Source organism: Bombina bombina, chromosome 4, assembly GCF_027579735.1.
Source record: "Bombina bombina isolate aBomBom1 chromosome 4, aBomBom1.pri, whole genome shotgun sequence".
Lineage (NCBI taxonomy): Eukaryota > Metazoa > Chordata > Amphibia > Anura > Bombinatoridae > Bombina > Bombina bombina.
This window is the reverse complement of record NC_069502.1, coordinates 684,689,622-684,709,817: the sequence shown is the minus strand read 5'-3', so window position 1 is coordinate 684,709,817 and position 20,196 is coordinate 684,689,622. Positions and strand designations below refer to the sequence as shown.

The following is a 20,196-nucleotide window of genomic DNA, read 5'->3' as shown; positions in this document are numbered from 1 at the left end:
TGGTGCTACATTCTATAGTTCATCATCACAGTTACTCACAATCTTTAAATCTCCATTATAACAACTCTGTTTAGTTATCCTTGATCCATGTTTACTGAGGGCGCTAACTCGGTATTGAATTTGAAACCTGCCATTTGAATGGGTTTAGAGTTTTCCTTTACATTGCAGCTGCTGATTTTATAGCACTCACTGTATTTGCGTTTAGGGGGTTTGTAATAAAGGGTTGTAATATACAAAAATCCATATTTATATTCAGTTATTGTGTTAAACTACTAACTGCCTTACCTTTTTGTTACAAGTACCCCAAAGGCATATATAGTTGCCATAAGTATCCTTAAATACAACATGTAAATAATATTTGGTGAAAAAACATGCATACCCCATAATGAGACTAATTGGTAACATACTGTATATGTTCTTTTTCCAGGATTTTTAAAAAACAATTTTACTGAATGCAAATGCAGGAAATATTAGAGTAACAGAAATAAATAAAGATAGCAAATAGAAAAACACATATGCTTACATTAGGAAAAAATATGAAGAGGGGTGTTCTATTCATTTCTGCATCTAATTTCTTCCCAAAGGCAGTTTAAGAGGCTCATATCATTGTACGCTCATCATTTATTTGTGATATTTTACTGGGGTCACTTATCTGGCACTGTAACATGTTTTTATAGTACTAAACACTTGACCTGGCAATATCCCTGTGAAAAACATTGTATCAGTACTTCTCAGCTCCAGTCCTTAAAGGGACATTGTACACTAGATTTTTCTTTGCATAAATGTTTTGTGGATGATCCATTTATATAGCCCACCAGAGTGTGTTTTTGTAAAAATGTATAGTTTGCTTATTTTTAAATAACATTGTGTTGATTTTCAGACTCCTAACCAAGCCCCAAAGTGTTATATGTATACTAAGGAATACAGACTTCAGATTGCTTCTGTTTGTATAATGGATCTTTTCATATGATGGGAAGGGGGAGGGTCTGCTCTCTGCCCTTTTTAGTGGGTGTCCCATTCTCACCGGTTTTATATCAGTATCTGTGCATATTATTCTTTATAGTAGTGTCTATTACATGCAGTTAAATTTAAATTGGTGTATACTGTCCCTTTTAAATGTCTTTAACAGATTGGATTTTAAGGATTTCCTTACCTGAGTGCCGGGTGAGTCAGTCACAGATAGAGAGCAGTTCACCATTCTAGATAGGGAAATACAATCTGGTCTGTTATGGGTGTTTGAGTGTAGAACTGAGAAACACTGATTTCTCAGATAAAATAAATGTTTACCTTAGCTGTATCATGGCAACAAATAATGAAAAGTGCTGGGGTACCCCTTACAAATGCTCCAGGTACCTGAAAGGGTACACTTACCACAGGTTGAAAAACAAGATATTCTAGTTTAGTAATGTTAAACCTATTGCATGAGCTCCCAAGGTGGGCAACCACCATACTGTTTGGTTTTATTGCCTGCGATTTCAGTATTTAAATTATTTTCCCTATGACTCCATGATATATAAAAGCAATAAACTTTAGTTGTTGATACATAGTATAGCTTGGCACTTGGCAATAATCTTCTTAAAAAGCCCAAAACAAACTCCCACATTTGGGCACTTACACTGAAAAAGACCACCGTTGGCCTAGTAAGATTGATACTACTTAGGTCAACGTACTGCAATGGTAAGTCAAGGGATTGCTAGGGCATGATATCTAGCAAGTTTCTTTAATTGTTCCTTTACCCCCTTTAATTTGTAGTTCTGGGATATGACTGTCTACTTTTCCTTTTATATAATTTCTGACAATATGATCAGGTTGAATTTCTGTTTTCCATGTATAATGTGACTTTACTACACTGGAAAATGATTGCTATGTTCTATTACTACTGGGGCTTTACAGTACATGGAACTAAATCCAGTGTCCACATATAACTGTTGATAAATTAAAGGGACTTTACGGTCAAAATTTAAATGCACACAGATAAATTACAACTTTGTATAGAAACATATTTGCAATATACATGTATTTGAAAAAATGCTTCTAGCAAAAGTTATCACAGATTTAGTGTTAACATTTTTTTTCTGCATGTGCATGTGAAGCATAGCTAGATATTCTCAGTGCACCTGCATTTTAAATGCTGCAGCTGCTCAGAGCGCAAGTGGGGCTTGTGTCATTTCAGCAATTTACAAATGGAGTCATTACCAGAATGTAAAGGCACCTTAGGCTCTCTGAGCAAGTGTTGTGTTTAAAATGCTGGTGCACAGTATATATATAAATACACTTTTGAAACGGCTATAGCTTTTATTAGAAACATTTTTGCTAATAGATGTATATTGCAATAATGCTTCTATTCAAAACTGAAATGCAGCCATGTGGATTCCAATTTTGCTTGGAATGTCCATTTAATATGAGGGGTTTCCGCAAGATGCCATGCTTCTGTAAGCCCATTGAAACCCTCTGCCCCGCTAGTAGTTTGATTCTACTAGTTGATATTATTGCTAATAAAGCAAAACTTTGTTTTGCCTGAAGATATCTTGGATTCTAACCAGCATAAAATATTGCACCTCTCCCATACTCCGCTCTCTGGTCTGCATATATATTATATGCTGGAGCACACTTTTATCTCAAAATGTATTTACAGGGCTTTAAAGTGAAAGTACGCTAGGATTTACTATTGAAACAAATAAAGGGCACTTTAATTCATGAAGTATAAGATACTTTATGTAGAAAGCTCCTTTATTTGATTAAATCGATCACCGTTTTTAGCTGCTACAGCAGCCCACGGCTAAAACATGACGTTTTCACCTCTTAGCCAATAGCCGTGCGGTAAATCCGGCTTGGCGCCCATGGGAGCCAGATTTACCACACTGCTATTGGCTAAAAGGTGAAAACGTCACCTCTTAGCCAACATTTTTTTTTAGCCGTGCTCTTCTGTAGGAGCTAAGAGCAGCGATCAATTGAATCAAATAAATGAGCTTTCTACATGAAGTATCTTATACTTCATGAATGAAAGTGCCCTTTATTTGTTTCAATAGTAAATCCTAGCGTTTGTAAAACGCTAGGATTTACTTTCACTTTAAGGAACTACATGGAAATACATGGAACCTGATGATGAAAATCTCGCCAGCATGGAGAGAAATAAGGCTACATGTTAGGGCTTTGTTGAACATTATATAGTAATGCAGGTGTCTCTCATTTACACCCTGACCCCACCATAGCTAGATAAATAGCTCTCAAGCTAAAAGTTACCATTATAAAATCCTTTCAGGGATCTTGCAGTACTGACAAGACTTTTTAGATAAGCTTTTCAGACCAGAGAGCATGGTGAGGAGCACACAGATCTTTAGGCCATCTTTAGACACATTATACACTAGATTTTTCTTTGCATAAATGTTCTGTAGATGATCCATTTATATAGCCTATACAGCTTTGTATTTTATTTAAATGTATAGTTTTGCTTACTTTTAAATAACATTGTGCTGATTTTAAGACTCCTAACCAAGCCCCAAAGGTTTAGGCGAATACTGAGGTATACCTACTCTAGCTTGCTCCTGTTTGTGCAAAAAGTATTTTCATATGCAAAGGAAGGGGGAGGGGGGATGTCTGCTTTTTTGCTCTAGAACCACTTTCAGTGGGTGTTCCAGCTAGCCCTTTTAACAGTGTTAAACTGGGAGTTTCTAAGTAAGTTTTTAAACAGTTTTATACTGGATTTTTAGATCAGTATCTGTGCATTTTATTATTTATAGTAGTGTCTATTACATGTGTAGTTAAATGAAAATTGGTGTATACTGTCCCTTTAAGGATGCCGGGGCTGTTCCTCAAAGCCTGAGTCTTGTTTTGTTTGTAGGGATTTCCATGTTGTATTCTGCCCTTACAGCCCTCTTAAAAAATCAGAGAAGCTGTGTCAAATAAACTTTGTTCTTTAAAGTTCAAAATACTCATGGTTGTTAGGGGTTTAAAACTCACTTAAATAGACAGTCTAGTCAAAATTAAACTTTCATGATTCAAATAGAGCATGCCATTTTTAACTATTTCTAATTTACTCCTATTATAATTTTTTTTTTCTCTTGGTTTCTTTATTTAAAAGAGCAGGAATGTAAGATAAGGAGCCGGCTTATTTTTAGTTCAGCACCTGCGTAGCGCTTGCTGATTGGTGTCGAAATGTAGGCACCAATCAGCAAGCGCTACCCAGGTGCTGAACTAAAAATGGGCCAGCTCCTAAGCTTACATTCTTGCTTTTTCAAATAAAGGTACCAAGAGAACCAAGATCAATTTATAATAAGAGTAAATTAGAAAATTACTTAAAATTAATTGCATGCTCTGAATTACGAAAGGGGAAAAAAAATTGGGTTTCATATCCCTTTTAAGCTGTTCACTTGCAAACAGTAATTTTAGTTCATTTCAGGTTTGAATATAAGCATTTTTGCACTAGATCTTGTATATGTTAGCAAAAATGTATCTAGTAAGAGCTATGGCTTTTGATGCAATTCACATTCTCACCAGGTCTCTGATGTTACTCTGCACACAGTAAAACCTTTCACTAAAACAGCCATACATTTTACTGGACGCGTTGTTACTAAAATGCATCTCAGTTTTGAATATTATGTGCATTTTGAAAAGAGAATTATTTATTTGAGTTGCATAGTACAATTATCAAGCATATACAAAATCAGTCAATTAATGAGTATACAGACGTTATTCAGAGTGCAAATATGTGTAAATGGTTGGTGGTCCTCATTTTCCCCAGAACAGGTAGTATGGACCACTCTTGGATCCTTGCAAACATAGTATATAAAAGGAACAGGGATTTTATAACTAACACATCCTAACTAAGGCCGAGACCGGCCTCATTGACGGCAATCACAGTAGAGAATAATAACTATATTTTATATGGGGACTGATTATGTAACATAATTAGGGGTTGAAAGTACTGTCCGTATAATAGATTCATATTAGATAAACAAAAGCAATGGTGTTACCGCAAAAGGAACACGGCTCCATAGTATGTGTATGGAAACGCTTTTCAGTACGCCATAAGCTACATATTTTCATTTGAGTAAGGGTTGACATATATTTCGAAAAGCATATTTTATTTTTGTCTCCCTCGGGGCCACGGCCGCTAGCCCTGAAGCAGAGAAGCCTATGTTAGGTTGAGATTACGCATAACAATTGTGTATGTGTGTGTGTATATATGTATGTGTGTGTGTGTGTGTGTGTGTGTGTGTGTGTGTGTATATATATGTATGTGTGTGTGTATATATATATATATATATTAACTGCATCTGTGTTATAAACAATGCATGAAATGTCCCTCCAGGCCCCCCCCCCCCTCAAAAAAACCCAGGTTGAGAACGAATACAAAAATGCACACAGAGTTTATGATAGGCATTCCATTAGGGAGAAACATTCAGAGCATACAGTATAGTGAGTGAAAATATGGGGCCTAGTGTGTCAAGATCAAAACAACAAATGCAGATTAATAAAAACAAACACATATAACGTTATCTATCTATCTATCTATCTCTATCTATCTATCTATCTGATAAAGCCATAAGTGATAGGTTATAAAAATAATTAAAGGGCAGTATACACCAATTTTCATGTAACTGCATGTAATAGACACTTAAAAAAAAAATAATATGCACAGATACTGATATAAAAATCCAGTATAAAACACTTTAAAAACTTACTTAGAAGCTCCCAGTTTAGCTCTGTTAAAAGGATTAGCTAGAACACTCACTGAAACTGGGAAATATTCAGACCCCCCCCCCTTCCTCTGCATATGAAAAGACTCTTTACACAAACAGGAGCAAGCTGGAGTAGGTATACATCAGTATTCTCCTAAAACTTTGGGGCTTAGTTAGGAGTCTGAAAATCAGCGCAATGTTATTTAAAAATAAGCAAAACTATAATTGAAAAAAAAAAAAAGCTGTATAGGCTATATAAATGGATCATCTACAAAACATTTATGCAAAGAAAAATCGAGTGTATAATGTACCTTTAAACAATTTGTTCATGCATAACCAATGCACAGGCAACAATGGCATTAAAGCAGGGCTCAACAAACCCAGGAGCCAGGTAGCCACTGGCTCCTAGAATTTTACCTCTGGCTCCTAACTTTTTGGGTTATTCTCTATGTTTCTGTATACGGTTACCACTATCTGACTCCTAAATATTCTTACTGGCTCCTAAATTTAAAACAAATTTGTCGACCCCTGGATTAAAGTAAATGAAAACTGTCTCAACCCCAGGGCTTTTCTGTGAAGGAGAAAGAGTCTTTTGTTTGTTGCTGATTTCCCTTTGCATGAGATGGGCCATTACCATATAGGGATTAAAGAAGATCTCATGACAATGCCTTTTAGTGTCTTTTCCAGACTGTCTACGAATTGTGCAATACCGCATTGTTTGCTAAAGACCCCTCAGGTTGGTGTCCAGAGTCATCGCAATTAGCCTCTTAAGCGCAAGGTTCAGCTGCGAGAGAAACTCCTTTCCCCAGCCAATGACCTTCTGGGGATCCCCATCAACCCCCAGTCAGACATTACCAGCAGCCCATAGAGGCTCAATCAGTGTGTTGGAAGATACCATATGTCTTCAACTATGTGCGATTGATGAGCGGTTCTCCTCCGGTGCCGTAGTGAGGAAATTGCACTTTGTTTGCGGCAGTGACATGCCTTTCTGTAGCTTGTGTCACGTGGTGGTAATGGTTATGTCCGGGGAGCTTGTTTTTATGGTATCGTTCATTGTTAGAGCAATGAAGCCCACATCATCAGGGCAACGATCGCACCAGAAAACTAAATGGGGCATATTCAATGAGGCTTCGGCACAAAGCGTCTCAAATTTATATTGAAGGCATCAGTTGAGTCAGTTTCTTCAGCGGTTGGCCATTCTAGCTATGGAATGCTATTGTCTCCTACGTTCACAGTAACTCCTACTTTTCACTAAAGTCCCTCTTAATTTGGGAGCAACGTTGATGAAGTCTATGCTGGTGTGTCAGTAAGGTCATATTGAGAGCTGCCGCTCTAGGCCCTAGCATGCCTGATGCCGGGCTCCTATCTTCAAAAGACGCAGCATAAATCAGGTAGCTTGGATCACTGCTATATGAAGGGAGCACCACAGGGTGTATATAGAGGATTTTACTGTAATAACTATCCCTTTAATTGGAGATGGAAGTAGGTAGCAATTTGATCAGAGACTCAGGTGAATGCAACTTTTCACTCTCAGACTCGAACTGTTCAGACCCCCCCCCCCCCACGAGAATTTTATTTTACAATATGATGTTAAACATGTTGCTGATGCCCCAACTCACAGCAGTAACACACTGCAGCTCAGGAGCATGATGGCCTGTAATTGTCAGCTATGTGCATATGCTGCTCCTAAGTATCCCCACTGGTTATGTCCTGCTAGGAGCTGCAGTTGACTCTAAAGGGACATTCTAGTGCAAAAAACAACATAGTCCTTGGTTTGCGATGGGGTTTCTGGAAGAAACGATTGCAAAATAATTCTTGATTTGTACGGATATAAAAAGTGTCCTACTAGTATCAGAGCAGCTTATTTTTTTTTACTAACGGTCCCATTAAAATTTAAACCTTCAAAGCTTAACCCTGGGAAGCTACAGCCTCTTCTTGTCATCATTCCCCAAACTACTTAAAAATAAATAAAAAATATTCTGTATGGTGGGAAATATTGTAGCTGCAGAGAAACATAACTGTTGTAGTGTTATTTTAACTAACATTTTGTAATGTCAAGTAGCACTGCATAGTATAGTTTAGAAGAGAGAAGGGAAAGAGGTGACACAATGGAAACATTCAAATTATATGAAATTACTTAAAGGGATAGAAAGGTCAAGTTAAACTTGCATGATTCAGATAGAGCACGTCATTTTAAGACCCTTCTTAAATTCACTTCTATTTTCAAATGTGCTTTGTTCTCTTAGCATCCCTTGTTAAAAATGATTACGCACATATCATACACTAGTGGGAGGCTGCTGCTAATTGGTGCCTGCAAACATTTGTCTCTTGTGATTGGCTAAATAGATATTTTCAGCTTCCTGCCAGTAGTGCAATGCTGTCCCTTCAGCAATGGATAACAAGAGAATGAAGACAATTTGATAATATAATTAAATTGGAAAGTTGTTTAAAATTGTATGTTGTATCTGAATCACCAAAAGAAAATTTTGGGGTTTACTATCCCCTTTAAAGGGACAGTCTACACCAACATTTTTAATGTCTAAAAAGATAGATAATCCCTTTATTACCAATTCCCAAATTTTGTAATAACCAATACTGTTATATTAATACACTTTTTTCCTCTGTTATTACCTTGAATCTAAGCCTCTGCAGGGTGCTCCCTATATCTCAGTTCTTTTGACAGACTTGCAATTTAGCCAAACAGTGCTGACTCAGAAATAACTCACCGGGAGTGACCACAATGTTAGCTATATGGCACACATGAACTGGCACTGTCTAGCTGTGAAAAATTGTCTAAATGTACTAAGATAAGAGGTGATCTTCAATGGCTTAAAAATTAGCATATGAGCTTACAAAGAATACCTATCATAAGAAAACCGTAACCTGTAATAAGGGTATATTTGATGGGTCTTTTTGGTTCTCATCTACTGTCAAATTTTATGTTTCTATATTTCTAACATAAGGGAACTGGACATGGTTAAGAAATGCTGCTTTGCCCTTTAATATGTCCACTCTAAAATGTAAATTTCTTTAAATGATGTGCTATTTTTTGATAGCTGTAGTAGTTTTTAAAGTGAACAGCTCTAAATAATTATAGAGGTTGTTGGTCAAAGTTCATCAAGATGTTGCATAACATTTGAAAAGGACATAAAAGTGCACAATGAACGTGCTGTAATATGATATATGCAATTAATGCAATAATAGGATGCTCTAATTGTGTTTAACGATTGCAAAAGACTCCTGCAATGCACTACTGGGAGCTAACTTAACACCGCTGGTGAGCCAATGACGAGGTGTGTGTGTGTGTTATACACGAATCAGAAGCTATCTCCCACTAATGCACTAACATAAGTACATTTAAAAATCTCTTAACGTTGTATTTTCTCTCCAGCACCATGAAAGTTAATTATATTTTATTTTTAAAAATGACTCATTAACAGCGTAACTATGTATGGGTCCCCGATCAGGGAGTGGGCAACTATCTGCCTTCCAGATGTTATGGACTACATCTCCCATGATGCTTTCCCAGCATTATGGCTGAAAGAGCATAATGGGAGATGTAGCCCATAAAATCTGGAGGGCCGAAAATTGCCCACTCCTGCGTAGATACTTGATATTTATAGATGTAATATGCTTGTTTTTATTGAATAAGTAACATAAAATACAGACTAAGTTGTTAGAATCCCACACAAGCAGTATAAATATATATATTTAACATGTTAAAGGGACATAAAACCCAAAACATTTTCTTTCATGATTCAGATAGAGAATAACATTTTAAACAACTTTCCAATTTACTTCTATTTTTTAATTTGTTTAATTCTCTTGTTATTCTTTGCTGAAAGGTTTATCTAAGCAAGCTCAGGAGCAGCAGATAACCTATGTTCTAGCTTTTGATTGGTGGCTATATATATATATATATATATATATATATATATATATATATATATATATATATATATATATATATATATATATATTTATATTTATTGTGATTGGCTCACCCATGCATTCAATTAGAAACCATTAGTGCATTGCTGCTCCTTCAACAAATGATACCAAGAGAATGAAACAGATTAGATAATAGAAGTAAATTAGAAAGTTGTTTAAAATATTTATTCTCTATCTGAATCATGAAAGAAAAAAATTGGGTTTCATTTCCCTTTTAAAGAGACGTTAAACACTGCTCACTTTTTGTGTAAATTGTGCTATGCTCTATACAGAGACCATAAAGCAAATTCAGAATGCTGCAAATCAAAAAGCTTGAAAACCTGGGTTATAGAATTTGCTTTTTGGCCTCTCTCTAGGGCAGAGCTTTCAAAACTTTTCATGATAGTGACACACTTTTTAGACCTACATCATTTCACGACACAGTAGTTCAGTTGTACTAGCAAACCGGAGGTTAAACTAACATGTTTTAAGAGATACGGATACATACATAAATTATTTAATAACAAAATGTATTTACAAGTAACAGTATGTATGTTCAAGAATTAAAAAAAAAAGTTTAATAACACCAATAGCTACTTACTATTTTAATGGGGTGTATGAGGTTGATGGGATGAACACAGTTTCTGAATATTTGAGGGAATATTAGATAAAGACACTCGTATTTCATCATCAAGCAGCTGTCCCACTCACTGACTACACATGCAGTCACGAGCCGATTGAGGAGATCTACACATGCAGTCACGAGCCGATTGAGGAGATTACACATGCAGTTACGAGCCAATGTGCTATCAAAGCCCACGAATGGGAATAGTTTCATTTCCCACTGAGCTGCGCAATAGGTTAAGATGATCTGTGACCCACTAGGTATGCGTAGCAGGCAGGTGGAAAGTGGGAAAGCAAAGAATTTTTAAAAAATTTTTTAAATAAATAAAATTTTTTGCTGAAGCAGGGACACACCTACACACTGCTGCCGACACACTATGTGTCACGACACACAGTTTGGAAAGCACTGCTCTAGGGAGTGTAGGACAAGCATGATTTATACACAAAAAACAAAAGGTATTGCATGCCCTTTTAAATTATTTGTTTGCATATCCTCTCAGTATATAGCAGAATTTACAGGGACATGTACTGAAACCCTACTTTACTCATCATATGGAAGAGCATCATTTAAACATGCTGACATTTTTAATTTCTGAATAAATATGAAATAAAAGCTGTTTTAAAAAAAATAGAAAAACACAACTATTGCTTATTGAGTTAAATGGATATGAAAGTAAAAAGATAGTAAAAAGAAATATGTTAAATCAAAGTAAACCTAAAAAGAAAGAGATTGTGTTAAAAACAGCAAACAACTTACTTATTTTCTTGCTAAACGAGCACTCTAGAAATTCTCAGTGTTGCCAACTGCCCACAGCTAGATAAGAGCTGCCATTACAGTTTTTTTTTTAGGTTTTTGGTCACATGATTTTTGTAGCAAAAGTCCTATACTGAACATGGGCAATAAACTATATGTAACTAGCACATAGGTGTATCCTAGCAACAACTCAAAGAAAAATTTGCTAATGGGCCTTCCTGTAGAGACCACAGCCTCCTTGTAGGGCTGTGACAGGAAATAATGGACACTGCACAAATGACGTTACAATAGTAATAAAAGGTCAAATCCTTTAAAAAATATGAATAATACATATTGCAAGGATTTATATTGCGTATAAGCCACTGCTTAGTGCTTTTTTATTACAATGACTGTTTTATATCCCTTTAAAGGAATGATATACTCATGCAAGCTGCTAAGAGTTCAAGGTATTTCCTGCCCCATGGAAACAGTCGAAACTGTCTTTCCTTCTGCTAATAAAGAGCTTGATCTGTGCATGTATATTACCTCATGTACTGGTGCAGTGGTGCAAGGCTGTCTTTACAATTAAAAGATAAGAGGAAAAATACATGCACAGTGCATATTCTCATATCATGAGCTTTACAGGCGGTTCAGACCGGTGTTGGTTTGGGTGGAAAACGAGATCAATTGATATAAAACAAAGAAAAATAAATGCAACAAAGAAATACAACTCAACATTTTAATTCCCCTTAAAAGTTTAGTAGTGTGGTTAAAAATAAAAATTGTAATGCATTTTTATTATTTTGCCCAATCTTACTGTGACTTAAATTATGATTCACTAATGTCCTCAGAATTGCTGGAGTATATTGTGCATAATTCAGAAGGCTGATCCTTCAGATTTCTACACATTGAATCTTTGAGTTCATACAGGAGTTAATTTATAGCTTCATAATTAACCACAGCAAAGGAGATAATATAAAAAGTGATAGAGGCTTTTCAAGTGGTTTATCCATGGACGGCGAAACAGCTGGTGGGTGTTAGAGACCTTGCGCTCCCCCACCTTCCGTTTGAGGATGCCCATAGATGCTAAATAGGTCTGGAGTCATGCTTGGCCAGTCCATCACCTTTACCCTCAGCTTCTTTAGCAAGGCAGTGGTTGTTTTGGAGGTGTGTTTGGGGTCGTTATCATGTTGAAATACTGCCCTGCGGCCCAGTCTCCAAAGGGAGGGGATCATGCTCTGCTTCAGTATGTCACAGTACATGTTGGCATTCATAGTTCCTCAATGAACTGTAGCTCCCCAGTGCCGGCAGCAGTCATGCAGGCCCAGACCCATGACACTCCCACCACCATGCTTGACTGTAGGCAAGACTCCCTTGTCCTTTGTACTCCTCACCTGGTTGCCGCCGCACATGCTTGACACCATCTGAACCAAATAAGTTTATCTTGGTCTGATCGGACCCACAGGACATGGTTCCAGTAAATCCATGTCCTTAATCTGCTTGTCTTCCGCCAACTGTTTATGGGCTTTCTTGTGCATCATCTTTAGAAGATGCTTCCTTCTGGGATGACAGCCATGCAGACCAATTTGATGCAGTGTGTCTGAGCACTGACAGGCTAACCCTCTCACCCCTTCATCCTCTGCAGCAATGCTGGCCAGCACTCATACATCTATTTCCCAAAGACAACCTCTGGATATGACGCTGAGCACGTGCACTCAACTTCTTTGGTCGACCATGGCGAGGCCTGTTCTGAGTGTAACCTGTCCTGTGAAACTGCTGCATGGTCTTGCCCCACTGTGCTGCAGATCAGTTTCATGGTCTTGGCAATCTTCTTATAGCTTAGGCCATCTTTATGTAGAGCAACAATTCTTTTTTTCAGATCCTCAGAGAGTTCTTTGCCATGAGGTGCCATGTTGAACTTCCAATTGACCAGTATGAGAGTGTGAGAGCGATAACACCAAATTTAACACACCTGCTCTTCATTCACACCGCTGAGACCTTGTAACCACTAATGAGTTACATAACACCGGGGAGGGAACATGGCTAATTTTGCCCCCAATTTGGACATTTCCACTTAGGGGTGTGCCTCACTTTTTTGCTAACTATTTAGACATTAATGGTTGTGTGTTGAGTTATTTTGAGGGGGGCAGTAAATTTACATATATAGTCGTACTTTAAAGATACAAATAAAAAAATTTAAACGAAAAACTAATGAAAGCACTAAAAAGCAAAGCTTTTTGGTTTTGACCTTGTTAATGCTGAAATTCAGCTTCATTAACCCCCTTAATGACCGAGGACGTGCAGGGTACGTCCTCAAAAAAAAGGCAAGTTAATGCCTGAGAACGTACCCTGCACGTCCTCGGTTTGGAAAGCAGTTGGAAGCGATCCTGCTCGCTTCCAGCTGCTTTCCGGTTATTGCAGTGATGCCTCGATATCGAGGCATCCTGCAATAACCATTTGTAGCCCATCCGGTGCAGAGAGAGCCACTCTGTGGCCCTCTCTGCACCGGACATTAACGGCTATCGTTCGTTGGTGGGTGGGAGCCGGTGTGGGAGGTGGGTGGCCGGCCATCGATGGCCTTTGTGATGCGGAGGGGGGCGGGGATCGGGGGCTGGGGACAACCGGGGGGACGCGCACGGACGCGCTGCGCGTGCACGGGGAGGCCAGGGGCGGGCGCGTGCACGGGGAGGAGCGGGTGGGAACCACTACGCTACAGAAAATGTTTTTGTTAGAAGTGGGGATCAAAGGGGTTAATATGGTTATTTTGGTGATCGGTTTGGCTGGTGGGGTATTGGACTGTGGGGGGGAAGCTACACTACAGAAACTAATAGTTAAACATTAAAAAAAAACATTTTTATTTGCAAACTGGGTACTGGCAGACAGCTGCCAGTACCCAAGATGGCCCCAATAAGGCAGAGGGGGAGGGTTAGGGAGCTATTTTGGGGGATCAGGGAGGTTGGGGGCTAAGGGGGGACCCTACATCAGCAGCATATGTAAATATGCTTAAAAAAATTATTATTATTTTTTTTTTATACCTTTTATTTTAGTACTGGCAGACTTTCTGCCAGTACTTAAGATGGCGGGGACAATTGTGGGGTGGGGGAGGGAAGAGTGCTGTTTGGGAGGGATCAGGGGGTGGGATGTGTCAGGTGGGAGTCTGATCTCTACACTAAAGCTAAAATTAACCCTGCAAGCTCCCTACAAACTACCTAATTAACCCCTTCACTGCTGGCCATAATACACTTGTGATGCGCAGCAGCATTTAGCGGCCTTATAATTACCAAAAAGCAACGCCAAAGCCATATATGTCTGCTATTTATGAACAAAGGGGATCCCAGAGAAGCATTTAAAACCATTTGTGCCATAATTGCACAAGCTGTTTGTAAATAATTTTAGTGAAAAACCTAAAGTTTGAAAAAGTGAACAATTTTTTTTTATTTGATTGCTTTTGGCGGTGAAATGGTGGCATGAAATATACCAAAATGGGCCTAGATCAATACTTGGGGTTGTCTACTACACTACACTAGAGCTAAAATTAACCCTAGAAGCTCCCTACATGCTCCCTAATTAACCCATTCACTGCTGGGCATAATACACGGTTGGTGCGCTAGTGGCATTTAGCAGCCTTCTAATTACCAAAAAGCAAAGCCAAAGCCATATATGTCTGCTATTTATGAACAAAGGGGATCCCAGAGAAGCATTTACAACCATTTATTCCATAATTTCATGAGTTGTTTGTAAATAATTTCAGTGAGAAACCTAAAGTTTGTGAAAAAATTTGTGAAAAAGTAAAATAATTTTTTTTATTTGATCGCATTCGGCGGTGAAATGGTGCCATGAAATATACCAAAATGGGCCTAGATCAATACTTTGGGATGTCTTCTAAAAAAAAATATATACATGTCAATGGATATTCAGAGATTCCTGAAAGATATTAGTATCCCAATGTAAACTAGCGCTAATTTTGAAAAAAAGTGGTTTGGAAATGGCAAAGTGCTACTTGTACTTATAGCCCTATAACTTGCAAAAAAAGTAAAGAACATGTAAACATTGGGTATTTCTAAACTCAGGACAAAATTTAGAAACTATTTAGCATGGGTGTTTTTTGGTGGTTGTAGATGTGTAACAGATTTTGGGGGTCAAAGTTAGAAAAAGTGTGTTTTTTTCCATTTTTTCCTCATATTTTATAATATTTTTTATAGTAAATTATAAGATATGATGAAAATAATGGTTATATTTTGAAAGTCCATTTAATGGCGAGAAAAACGGTATATAATATGTGTGGGTACAGTAAATGAGTAAGAGGAAAATTACAGCTAAACACAAACACCGCAAAAATGTAAAAATAGCCTTGGTCCCAAACGGACAGAAAATGGAAAAGTGCTGTGGTCATTAAGGGGTTAAAGGGTCAGTCAACCCAAAATGTATCCTAAGTCATTCCTATAAAGTAGCAAACCCTTATTATTGCTAACTACAGCCCAATTTTGTAACATATCTCATTTACAAGTAATAGTACTTACTTTTTGGGCCTCTGCTTGTTTAAAATGTCTGCCTGCACCTTCCCCTATTTTGTCATCATGTGGGTGGGATCGCAGTTACTTCGCGATCGTAAATGTTCCTGTGTTTTTTGCGCATGCTACTGAAGGAGAAGTTTAAAACAGGAACTCATCATCCTAGCCATGTCATATTTGCGGCGTACCAGTGTGCTTCATTTCAATGCTCTGGCCGCAGTTCCAAGTATGATGAGTTCCTGTTTTAAGCTTCCCTTTCAGTAACATTGGCACATTGCACATGCGCAAAAAACACAGGGAACGCTTACGATCACAAAGTAAACTGCGATCACACCCACATGATGACGATGCTGATGACTAAATAGGGGAGGGGGCTGGTGGACATTTTAAACATGCAGAGGCGCAAAAAGTAAGTACTATTACTTGTAAACGAGATATGTTACAAAATTGGGCTATAGTTAGCAATAATAAGCGTTTGCTACTTTATAGCAATGACTTTGGATAAGTTTTGGGTTGACTGTCCCTTTAAATAGCTATTTAGTAGAACTAAGACCACTTTAATGCAAAACACACAAAAAGACAAACTAAAACAAAACAAATAGGTGCAGCATAGTTTTTTCTGTAGTCTCAAAAACGTGATGCACCTGTTAGTGGAGTCCTTAGTAATATAACAGGATCTTAATTTTGAGTTTTCTATAGGAATTTTGAATAGTTGCTAAACCTGACTATAGCTTAGGGGCAGGGCAGGAAGCTCACATGAAAGGAATTATTTTAATGCAGTTTTCACTTCTTTTGACAGAATAAAACCAACACTTAAAAATGGAAACTATTGTTATAATTATGGATGAAGAATAGCTTAATGAGCAATTACATTAAATGAAAGGAACACAATTTAGACTAGTTATAGTTAGACTATAACCATAGGTATGAAAGAAATAAGTGATTGTTCACTTACTGGTTCAACAGTGCATTGTGCTCAGCAGGTTCAATGTGTTGTGAGACCATAGCTAAGTATTCATCCCCCTCTGCATGTTTAAAGGGACACTTGAGACAAAATTTAAACTTCATGATTCTGAAAGAGCACACAATTTTAAGAATTTTTCAAATTTACTTCCATTTTCAAATTTTGCACATTCTTTTTTATTATGCACATTTTTTGATGCACCAGCTCTTACTGAACATGTGCACAAGCTCACAGGGTATACATATACTTGTCTGTGATTTGGCTAATGTCTGTCACATGGTACAGGGGCTGGCAAATGGGAGAAAACTAAATTTGCCAGAAAAAAAAAAATCTACAGCTTTTGTGAAATTTAGAGTAAGTGTTATTGTATTGTCTTTTTATTATGTACTCATTAATTATGCATTTTATTGTATTTTGTGGTTACAACAAGTGTCTCCATTGAAGTCTATAGAGATGTTTTGTTACCACCAGATTAAACAGTTTATAAACTAGGCCACAGTTTGTAAGGAGCGTTAGTACAGAATAACTTGCTCTGGATAAATATTATTTGTATGTGGTAAAGGGAGATAATGTAATTTTAATTTAGAATTGTTTGATCTATCCATCCAATGGAGCATTTGATAAATTATTAACCCCTTAAAGACAAGGCCATTTTTCAATTTCCGTCCCTTAAGGGACCAGGGCTATTTTTACATTTCTGTGGTGTTTGTGTTTAGCTGTAATTTTCCTCTTATTCATTTCCTGTACCCACACATATTATATATTGGGTTTTTTTTTTCTCACCATTAAATGGACTTTCTGAAGATACCATTATTTTCATCATATCTTATAATTTATTATAAAAAAATATAAAGTATGATTGAAAAAAATGTAAAAAAACACACTTTTTCTAACTTTGACCCCCAGAATCTGTTACACATCTACAGCCACCAACAAACACCCATGCTAAATAGTTTCTAAATTTTGTCCTGAGTTTAGAAATACCCAATGTTTACATGTTCTTTGCTTTTTTGCAAGTTATAGGGCAATAAGTACAAGTAGCACTTTGCTATTTCCAAACCATTTTTTCCCCCAAAATTAGCGCTAGTTACATTGGAACACGGATATCTGTCAGGAATCCCTGAATAATCCTTCACATGTATATATTTTGTTTTAGTAGACAACCAAAAGTATTGATCTAGGTCCATTTTGGTATATTTCATGCCACCATTTCACCGCCAAATGCGATCGATCAAATAAAAAAAATCGTTCACTTTTTCACAAACTTTAGGTTTCTCACTGAAATTATTAACAAAACAGCTTGTGCAATTATGGCACAAATGGTTGTAAGTGCTTCTCTGGGATCCCCTTTGTTCAGAAATAGCAGACATATATGACGTTGCTTTTTGGTAATTAGAAGGCCGCTAAATGCCGCTGCGCACCACACGTGTATTATGCCCAGCAGTGAAGGGGTTAATTATGGAGCTTGTAGGATTAATTTTAGCTTTAGTGTAGAGATCAGCCTCCCACCTGACATATCCCACCCCCTGATCCCTCCCAAACAGCTCTCTTCCCTCCCCCCACCCCACAATTGTCCGCCATCTTAAGAACTGTCAGAAAGTCTGCCAGCACTAAAATAAAAGGGTATTTTTTTTTTTTTTTAATTTAAAAATAAAATAAAAAATATTCTGCCTTGTAGGATGCCTCCTTAGCCCCCAACCTCCCTGATACTCCCCCCCCAAACAGCTTTCTAAGCCTCCCCCCCTCGACCTAATGGCCTCCATCTTAGGTACTCGCAGCTGTCACAGAGGCCCTCTCTTCATCGGTAACTCTACAAATCTATTTCTGCAGTGCCCCACTATCTATTTCTGCAGAAATAGTCAATCTCACTATTTTGAGCGAGATCGCAGCAGAGAGGAGCCCAGGACTGCAGCGTACAGGGTACGTCACTGTTCCTTAAGGGCATAACGACCAGCGCTGTACAGGGTACGACGTTGGTCGTTAAGGGGTTAAGACAGTGCTGCAGAATCTGTATTTCTGACACACAAAGAATAACAAGGGCACACTCACCCTTCAGCCCAAGAGAGTAATATGGATAACAGAAACTGATATGTTTATAGATACCAGCCAGTAGGCAAGCACGAACCCAATCGAAAGGTGACGGTAACCAGTGATTACCGATTAATTCATTGATATAATCAAGGCCAGATATAAAATTAACAGGTCTCACAAGTCACCTCAGCAACTAGAGAGAGACTGATTTTAAATGTCTGTATGTACCCATCTTTTAAGGTAAACTATTAAATTTTAACAGAATCATTTGTCTCTACCCCAGTCTGGGCAGAGAGTGCTTCATAGCATTTCTTTCCAGGGAATCTAATTCCAATTGTTCTAAAATAAGTGCTGGCAGAATCTGTTGGCTCTTTATAAATAAAGAATATTAATAATAAGATAATGCATCTGTTCACTGTAACAAGGACAGGACAGAATCATGTTTTGATTAGTAGGACAAATTAAGACTTTTATTTGGAGTAAAGGAATTCAGTGTTCTCCATGGAAAATGTTGCCAGCTGTGTGGCATTATGAAGTAGTCAGATGGGGACAGTGTAATATTTTCTAAAAGTGTATAATTTTCTGCTATCCAAAGCACAAATCAATTGCATCATTTAATATAAATGTATTTAATGATAATTTGTGCAATAAAATGTAACATTTTTAATATTCATTCATTTTAGCTTAAAGGGACACTGAACCCAAATTTGTAAATTTGTAATTCAGAAAGAGCATGCAATTTTAAGCAACTTTCTAATGTACTCCTATTATCAATTTTTCTTTGTTCTCTTGCTATCATTATTTGAAAAAGAAGGCATCTAAGCTTTTTTTTGGTTTCAGTACTCTGGACAGCACTTTTTTATTGGTGGATGAATTTATCCACCAATCAGCAAGGATAACCCAGGTTGTTCACCAAAAATGGGCCGGCATCTAAACTCACATTCTTGCATTTCAAATAAAGATACCAAGAGAATGAAGAAAATTTGATAATAGGAGTAAATTCAAATTTGCTTAACATTTCATGCTCAATCTGAATCACGAAATTACATTTTTGGGTACAGTGTCCCTTTAATATTGGCTAACATTTTAGCCAGTGGTGAGTGAAATCAGCCGGGTGGTGCACCCTGCTAAAAAGGTCCTAAGGGGAACACAGGGAATTTATGATCTCTGCTTCAGCAGGCACTGGGTAGAAGTTTTGCCTATACAAAATGTTGTACAAATGCATGAGTTATAGAAAGACCCATTAATGGGCAGAAACCACTAACCATGTCTATCAATTTATGAAAGAGCACAATTTAGTTTGCATTAAAAATAATTAAGGAGACATAAAAAAAAAAGCTAAAGGAAAACGTAATTTGTATTATTATTATTATTATTATTATTATTATTATTATTATTATTATTGTTTTATTTATTATTGCACAATTGGTTGCACGAAACTATATGTTTAGCTCCTACATATGGATTAAACACATAGTTAAAGTCATCCCTAGAGAAGCAATGCACTACTGGGAGCCAGCTGAACACATCTAATGAGACAATAACAAGAGGCATGTTTGTAGACATCAATTTGTAGTAGTGCATTGCTGCTCCCAAGCCTACCTGCATATACTTTTCAACAAAGGATACTAAGAGAATGAATAAAGTAAATTTGATAATAGAAGTAAATTTACAAAATATCCTTTAATTGCATGCTCTATTGTAAACATAAAAGTTTAAAGT

General features: G+C 37.2%; 1 protein-coding gene across 3 annotated transcripts in view; it reads left to right on the top strand.

Annotated features, from left to right (window-relative positions):
- The window catches only part of TMEM181 (transmembrane protein 181), a 259,664-nt gene that overhangs the window by 19,675 nt on the left and 219,793 nt on the right, over window positions 1-20,196 (top strand). The window lies entirely within an intron of this gene.